This window comes from Engraulis encrasicolus, chromosome 14 (assembly GCF_034702125.1).
Source record: "Engraulis encrasicolus isolate BLACKSEA-1 chromosome 14, IST_EnEncr_1.0, whole genome shotgun sequence".
NCBI classification, from domain to species: Eukaryota; Metazoa; Chordata; class Actinopteri; order Clupeiformes; family Engraulidae; genus Engraulis; species Engraulis encrasicolus.
Window position 1 is genome coordinate 35,790,502 of NC_085870.1, and position 9,502 is coordinate 35,800,003.

Here is a 9,502-nt window from a genome sequence, read left to right on the forward strand (position 1 = left end):
AACAGGCATTGCAGCTGAGAGCTTCTGTTGAGTCATATCCCATCACAGCCAGGCCTGTATTTACACTCCACAGGAGGAGCAGAGAAGAGCAGAACAGAACAGAGCGGCACCCTTCCTAGCAAGAGGAAGCTCAGTTCTTAGAGGAGCCGATTACAAAAGCAAAATAAATAAGGATGCGGATTCCAAGTAAAAAAAACTGCTTGCACGTTTCAAAACTAACACATGTCCAACTGAACAAAATAGTTCTGTTCTTGTTTCCTGAAAAAATGGCGTAAGCTGTGTAGCAAAAGCAACACTGTTTTTTTTGCATTTGTCTGGGAAGAGTACGAAGACTGAAAAGACTGTTGTAACGTAGAGATAGAAAATAAGTAATGATAACTGCCAGAGAATTTGACAGCTCTAGATACAAGGGACAAAATAAACAGATATGAAACACTCACACACAGAGTAATGAAGACAACAGTTACTGTCAAGAGAGAGGTGGGGTTTCTAGACCAGAGATGGAACAGGGGAGGACACAGATCTAATCTGTCTCCAGGGTGAGACAAATCAGGGTGACATAGTATCCTGAAATGGTAATAACACAACTGTTTTGTTTTCTGCATTTCCATGCATTTGTTGTTTCTGTGTGTCATATCATGCCATGATGTGACAAGTAAAAGTTAGGGACGGGTTTATATTGTTTATATCGTACGTAGGCATAGTTTTTGAGCTATTCTTGGTTAGTCTTTGAGAAAAGTTTGGGCAGGGAGCGAATTATAGAAGAGACTGAAAACATGATAGGGTCCTTGCAAAAAATGAGGGTAATATGGTCTGAACTAGCGAACTAGTGGTTGAAGAATGGCATGCTTACTACCTTAAAGGGACACTGTGTAAGATTTTTAGTTGTTTATTTCCAGAATTCATGCCGCCCATTCACTAATGTTACCTTTTTCATGAATACTTACCACCACCGTCAAATTCTAAGTATTCATTATGACTGGAAAATTTGCACTTCTCATACATGAAAAGGGGGATCTTCTCCATGGTCAGCCATTTTGAATATCTAGAAATAGCCATTTTTAGCTGCAAAAATGACTCTACTTGGACCATACTAGATATTTGTTAATTACTTAGTAAACTTTCATGTAAAGATAAAATTTGGCAATAGGCAGCCCAGTTTCAATGAGCAGCATGCAGTACCTTTTTGACCATTTGCACAGTGTCCCTTTAAGTCTTTGGGTCTGGGTCTCAGCCGCTGATTTCCATGCAGACAGTGATATATCTTAGTGAGTGTGTCAGCTAGGCGGGTGGGACTTGAGCTTTTCAGGTCGTTAAGAGGATTTTCGCTGTGCAGACACTAGTTCACTAGTTCAGGCTGTCTGTCACATCTGTAGCTTGCTGCTGCCGTGCCACATCTTCATCTTGTCTTTGCAGCCACCCCAAAACCTCACGTCAGCCTTCTCTTTACTTTGCCACCATTTTCCATTCCTCACCAGAGCAGCTCAAGTCACAAGAAAGAAAACATCACACAGAGAGAAAACACAAAAGAAAATCTACTACAGGACTATCAGCATTGCAGTAGCTTTGACATTGCTGTGTTTTTTTCTTTCATATAATAAAGCAAGAGACAAACAAGCCAGCGCAATGAAGAGCTATACGCACTCACAGTCAATCAATGCAGCCTCCAACTGTGTGCTTGGCATATACCGCATCTGTCTTGTTACCAAAAATCCTACTGGGAAAGTCAAGAGTCAGACAGGCAGCTTCCCGCAGGCTAAAGTCAAGTCCAGATCCTCAGCGCTTGACCCCTGAAGGCTTGTCTTCTCTCTGTGATACCAAACCAGGAAAAAAAGAAGCCCTATAGTAGTACTTGCACTGTGTGTTTTTATTTTATTTTATTTTGTTTTAATAATATATATTTTTGGGTGCAGGGGGATTAAATGAAGCCGTGGATATGATCCAGGCGCAGCGGGATAACAGTCGTCTAATGAGTCGCTACTTGCCCTGCCATCAAACGCGGCCTCAAATCCAGCGGCTTTGAAAGTTGCACTTATTCAAAGTGACACTGTTCATAATCACTTTCAGAAGGCTGATGGGATGATATTTCAATTGCATCATGCAAGCCGCACTCCCCTACCGCCCAACACCCCCCCCCCCCCCCCCAAACACACACACACCAACACCATCACCACCATTACCTCCCCCAAACACCAACCCATCCCCACTTTTTTTTCTCTTCTTCTTTTTCTTTTTCTTTTTCATTTTCCCCAGCCGGAGTTCTGGGTGGGGAAAGAGTGTGTCTCTAAAAGCATGGACCTATTCATCTGTCATGCGCATACAATTTTCATGAGTTGCAATGGGAAAAACAGAATGGTATAAGGGAGTGAAGGAGAGAGGGGGAGTGAGAGGGAGGGAGGGAGGGAGAGAAAGAGAGACCTTCGCTATGGAATTATAATGCCGACAAGCAGGAGGCATTACAGCGGGTTTCATCAGAGATGTGGAGTACTGGAGCCTGATGCCACTAACCTAAGCCAACATACAGTAGTGGTCTCTGGGGTGCTGTTCCAGCCTGCTCCCATTAAAAATAAGTCTGGCACCAAAAAAAAAGAAAAGAAAAGAAAAGAAAGAAAAGAAAGTATCTTGGGTGGAACTATGGTGGTGGAGTATGCAAAGTGGTGCAAATTATAAACTGTCACTGCAAATTGTTCTAAAGTGTTCTTCTGAGCGACCACCACACATTGTTTTGATCGTTTCATTATCTGGTATTAACAAGCTGTTTGTTTTGAAATAAATGCAATCACTGGACAGTGACAATGGGTGCAAGTGTATTAGTTATCATATTATTGTGTCATTGTTAAAGGCCTTATGAAGTTCCAATGGGAAATGTTGTATGATTTTAAATAAACTAAGTTAACTTTTTGGAGCATAAGTGTGGTATGCAGACCAATCTTTTTCCTACTGTTGCAAGTGTATTAAGTGGCATGGATTTAAATCTAAAAGGACAAGCGGTCCCTCCCCTAGCCAGACAGTATCGAGCCTTCACCTTTTCCTTTGCCTCTCTGATCCGAGGTCACTGCAAGAGGTTGTGAAATCATAAGGGGGGAAAGAATGTTCCGGATTAGAGGACAAACAATAGCCCAAGGTGAGGCACACATGGCTGGCTATTCACACACTCGTATCCCGCAACGAATAGAAGGAAGAGAGGTCTGTTTTGGGATTTTTTTTCACCCCCATCTCTCTCTCTCTCCTGCTCTCATTCTCTCAAGCTCTCCAATAATGGAAACACTAACACTGAAGCACTTCCTTGCCAGTTTCAGAGTTGACGCATTACGAAATCCCTCTGCATGGTTACAGCTATGGACACAGGAAGCATCGTAGTACTCTTACCTCTGTTCCAAAACAATGACGCCTGGCTAATGGAACAACAACAAAAAAGACACATCGTCAGCAGGCTTGACTCTTAAATACTTCTTGTAAACTTGTTTGTCACTTAATGCAGATGCACTTGTTCTTGTATTAACATGATGATTTGGACTTAATGCTGGGTAAGCCCTTGGCTGGCAAAAGCCGTTAAGCCAGTGGTTGTAGCTATGTTGCTCAACTGGTAGCACATGCCAGCATTATGAGTTATGAGTAATAATATTTCCAAGCATAGAAAGTCCTAAAACAATCGACAAATCATCAACTGAGAATTAAGAAGGTCCAAGGGTACGCCTGGGGAAAAAACGTGACTGAAAAGCACCACAATGTGAGAAATAATTTTGACTGAAATAATTGTGACTGAAAAGCACCACAATGTGAGAAATAATTTCATAATTTCGTAATTTCATTACACAGTGCTTTTATCTAATACATGAGCGATTATTTGTGCCACACCATATCTTTTGCTTTAGATACCAACCTTGGGTGTGCTATTGAAGTAATCGTTCATGTGCTGGCGAAGCAGTACTTGAGGATATAAAGAGGGAAAAAAGCAATGTGGATGACAGCACACCATTATCCAACACAAGAGTTCTGTTCAGTTGGAGGCTGAGGGCACTTACATGTAATACCAATGGACTGTGGAAATCATTTGTCCCAAGAGCCACACAGCTGTTCAATCTGTCAATGAAGGACAAGGAGAAAAACATAGGCTTTTCTGCAAAGCCATCACCAATCTTTATTTTTTTCTCTCTATTTTTATTTTTTATTTCTCTTTTTTATCTTTCTTTTATCTACAGAGCAACATGGGACATGAATTTCCCCTCGGGGATAAATACAGTCCAAGTCTAAGTCTAAGTGTAAGTCTATTTTTTTATCTATTTTTATTTTTTATTTCTCTTTTTTAATCTTTTTTATCTACAGAGCAACATGGGACATGAAGTCTAAGTCTAAGTCTAAGTCTAAGCATCTGGTGGGTGGCAGGTCCCTGGGGATTGGAAGGTACACAAATAGGGAAGTGACTCCCCCACGCCTATGCTGATACCGTCACACTTTAAGTTGAAAAATGGTCTCCATATTATACTAAGCATTCACTGCAACCTCAGTGAAGACATGGCCCAACCCAGAGTCTGGATTTGATACCAAATTATTTTCTCGCTTGGTGCAACCCCTCCGTCAACTTGACACCACTTCTATCCACTTCTTTTAATGAGGAGAGACAAACACACCACACACACCACAGAGACAGACATACAGCAGACAGACAGACAGACAGACAGACACGCACGCACGCACATACACACACACACACACATACACACACACACACACACACACAAATGATGCACAGCGTTACATAGACACAAAGTTCACACTCCTAACACACACACACACACACACACACACACACACACACACACACACACACACACACACACACACACACACACACACACACACACACACACAAATAATGCACACTATAATATAGACACAAAGTTCACACTCCTAACACACACACACACACACACACACACACACACACACACACACACACACACACACACACACACACACACACACACACACACACACACAAATGATGCACACTGTTACATAGACACAAAGTTCACACTCTTAACACACACATACACACACACACACACACACACACACACGCACGCACAGACACACACCAACTAACATCCACTCATATCCTCATGGCTCTCTTCCCGCCCTTCCCGTCCCGTCCCTTCCCGTCGCCTTCCTCCACATACCAGTTGACGTCCCGCATCGGAGGAAATCCTCGCACACAGGCAGCGTCTCGGCCCTACTAGGATGAGGACGCGGCTCAGATAATCACATCCTGACTCGGCCGCCCCTGCCCTCTCCCCTGGGCGCCATGGTGACACACAGCAGCCGTCACATTGCATTCTTACCCTCTGATAAACAAATGTGTCCAAGAGGCGAGGCGAGGCAAGGCAAGGCAACGCAAAAGGGGACGCGCGGCACGGCACTGTGCAACAACCCGCATGTTTCACAATGCAATGCAATGCAGCGATTACTGTGTGCAGGGAAGCCAACAGTGGGGAACAAAGGGGTCAGTTGCCCCATGCCCAGGGAAAAGAAGGGGGCCCAGAATTGGGTCCACATTGCAGGCTTCAAGATGACTTTGTCCCAGGCCTGGCCAAAGCTGTCAGCGTTCCTGACCGTGTGCCTTGCTCTCTGAGGGCAAGAAGGCTCACAGCTGCATGTACACACAATGACAGATTGAGAAACAAGGAACATGTGTCAGTGTGTTTGTTTGAGAGAGATACAAAGTAGTAGGGGTCATCAGGTTTGCTTTTGACAGCACAGGAGCAATGAGAGCCCTGGGCAAAGCGGAGCAGAGCAGGCAAACACTGGCGCTCTCGGTCTCTTCAGACTCCCACAAAACAGCAGACCAAGCCAGGTAGGTAAATCCCTGCCTCAGGTCGGATAGGCCTTGTTTACTCTGCTGGGGTGAATTTCTCAAAACCAAAATTGCTTACTACATTAGCTACTTTGTTGTTTTCAATGCATTTTCCCATTGGCAACTACCGAAGTTGCTAACAGGCTAACAACTTCTCTTTTGAGAAACTCACCCCTGATTTCTTACACAAGCGAGGGCGGATCAGGTAAGCTGTGCATCACATCCACATCACACACCAAACCACACTCCATAGCGCCACACAAACTCTGCACCACCACCACCTCACCGACTCACAAACTCACACTTTGCCGCACTGTTGCTCCACAACCCATTCCGCTTTCAGTTTCAAACCCCACCCCGTGAGACACACTGTGGGCTCCAGTGCGCGGAGAGAGAGAGAGAGAGAGAGAGAGAGAGAGAGAGAGAGAGAGAGAGAGAGAGAGAGAGAGAGAGAGAGGAAGAAGGACCCACGACGGGGCCCGTGGTTTTCGACTTCAAGCGCGTCTTGGTTTCGCAGTTCGCAGCCACACACTGACAGACATCAGCCGTGAGGGGTATACTGTAGCTAAATGACTTTTCTGATGTGGGCCATTGTGTTCCAGGAGCTGATTTAATACCAGAAATCGGTTGCCTCACAAAACCGTAACACTAAACAACAATTATTTATTCAAAACGGAGAGGGATAAACAGGAACTGAGGCAAAACATCAGTCAATAATTAACTTGCCACTGAGACCAAAGATGTTGCATCCCTTCCAACCCCCCTCCTCATCCCCCAGCCCCACACCCTTCCTGCTTCACCCCCCTCCCCACAGCCCCCCTTCCCTCAATTGCAGTGAGAGACAGAACTGGAAAGCAGGCAGCGCTCCATAATAATGACTGAAACCATGGGGAAAACAAGCAATTAATGAGGTTATGACTGCAGCCGGCCCAGAGGTTGTGAAATCATCAGACCCCACGCTCCCGATTTCACTCACCCAGGCCACATTGCGTCTGTGAAGATAAACACGCTCCCCTGTCGAAGGAGTTGTTGCCGCTCTCGCATGTGTGTTTAGGAAAGACAAGGCCTCTCGCTGACATTCTCTCTCTCTCTCTCTCTCTCTCTCTCTCTCTCTCTCTCTCTCTCTCTCTCTCTCTCTCTCTCTCTATTCCTCCACCTCCCTATCTCTTTCTCTCTCTGCCTCATTCTTTTTTTTCCTTTCAGCTTCACTTTAATGTTTAGACCACAGTTGACTCACAACACTTGGCGCCTGATTTCATCACGTATGTTATGAAAGGCATGTGATTCAGACTGAATCGCGACTGACTCAAAACAGTCTCTTCGCGTCGGACGAGTGGGACAGGATTGGCAAACCGTCTGGCCCAATATAGAGATACAGTTATAGCACGGGCGCAAATGGGACCAGATCAGATGTGCTTGGCTCATTATTCCATTTTTTGCTGTCGCTGCCTGCGAGCCTACACAGTAAGAAATGCAGTGTTAATTCAACACTAAGAGAGTACTCTGGGACAGAGCGCACTCTAGAAGATGTTAAACCAACTCTATAAGTGTGCAATTAACACCATGTTTTATACAGTGTTAAGTGTTCAGAGAGTACTCTGGGACAAAGCACACTCTAGAAGATGTTAAAGCAACTCAGTATACTCTGTAAAGACCTATGGTATGAAATAATGGTGTGTATATGTGCATGTTTGGATGACAGATGGGCTACATGTTTTCATGTTTTTGGGTCCAGTCCTGCATGTTAATTGTTTTTGTCTGTCTAATGTGTATGTGTTTTTTGTGTAAACACTCAGACTCTCTGTGCCCAAACCAAATTTCTCTCTAAAACAGACAATAAAAGCTCATCCTATCCTATCCTATCCTATCCTATCCTATCCCAACTCTCTAAGTGTGGAATTAACACCTTGTTTTTTACAGTGTAAAAACCTCAGGGCCATCCCAGTGTGAAGTGCTTATGTGGTGACCATGTGTGAGGGAGGGAGGCAAATCACAACACCACTTGAGCGAACGGCTACTAAACACAATGGAGCAATAAAATAAGTGAAATAAGGGATGCTTTTTTGTTTCCCCCCGAGTGGAAAATAAGATTTCCAGCAGCGTATGTAATACTTCCTTGTGTCGCGGGTCCAGAGGCGAGGCCGAATGCATATTTGCAGCACCAAGAGAAAAGAGTATGTGGAAACTTTATTGTGCAACAAAATCCTGTGGTGACGAAAGCTATGTGCTAAGCATGCTATCAGTATTGACTCTGTCTTTACGGCAGCACTGGAAAACACACCACTTTTTTCATGAACGCTATAACTAAGATGCAACGATCTCTCCTCTTATTTCAAGCACTCGTGAGTCTCATCCACAATGGGTGAGAACATTGAGCCGCACAAAGAGAGATTGGGAAACACCAAGGATAGGAAACATTTCGGTAAGTTGATAGCTAAGTAGGGCTGTCAGGCCTGTCTTGACAATAGAGAAGCAATGGTGTCAAAGGCCTCAGGTGCAGTAGGCAAACACAAATTGTCTCTCAGCTTCTGCTCTTGCGAAAACATCCAATACCAGCCAGGTAAATCCCTTCCCCGGGTCGTAAAACCCTCAACCCTAACAATTTGGCAATTCACCTCTGATATATTGGAAGCTATAACACTTCAGGTTTATCTCAATGAAGGTACCACATGTGTGGGCATAAAACAGACCTCTGGGGTAAAAATAGCAGGCCTATTTTGGGAAGCCCTCACTAACTTAATTACTTCATCTAGCTACCATTAAGGTCAGGCACAATGGAGGTCATGAGACAGTAACTCCGCTTATAACCTGCATTGTGTTGTTGATGATTGCGTACAATGAACCGGATGCCTTCCATATAGGATGGCTCCAGCATAAGAGATTCCTCTGCCCAGCTGTGGCTCAAACGGCTGGGCACTGGACTGCTATGCCGGCGACCCGGGTTCGATTCCTGGTCTGGGTCATTTGCCAATCCTTCCCTTTTCTCTCTTTCTCTCCACTCGTTTCCTGTTTCAAAACTAAAATCATAAAGGCCCCCCAAAAAATATTTTTTTAAAAGCAGAGATTCCTGGACAATAGGCCATTTTCACGTGATTTTAGACACCTTCGAACACTAAACATTTCAATGCATTAGAAGCAGATTGCAGTTTTTGCTGATCGCTATAGGTCATTTTTTGCCATTTAAGCTGTTTTTGCAAACTCTTCACATAGTTGACATGGTTTTGTACCATTTCCTTAATACACCCATCCCATTGCAAACACACATTGCAGCAACAAGACACAGGCAGTCAAAATAAAAAAACACTTTGCCTTTTGGTTTTTCTATTCATAAGATATGTAATTTTGAGGAGATTATAGAAGTTTAGGAGTGTGTTCATCATTTGAAGATTGTGTGTAAAGCAGTGACTTGTGTTCACAGTTATGCAAAAGGAGTGTTGTGGCAGTGGATTGTTTTTGATACAATTTGTGTGTTACAAATTGCAAAGCAGTTTTGTGCTATTAGTTTGGCTAATTTGCTTATGGGTTTGTGCATCTTTGTGAAAAGATCCACAAAGGTAGCCAAGGTTACAAAATTATGCTCTAGCAGAAAAACTGTAACGTGAGAATATAGGCTATTAAAGACATTGTGGAGCATAAATAAATAAATAA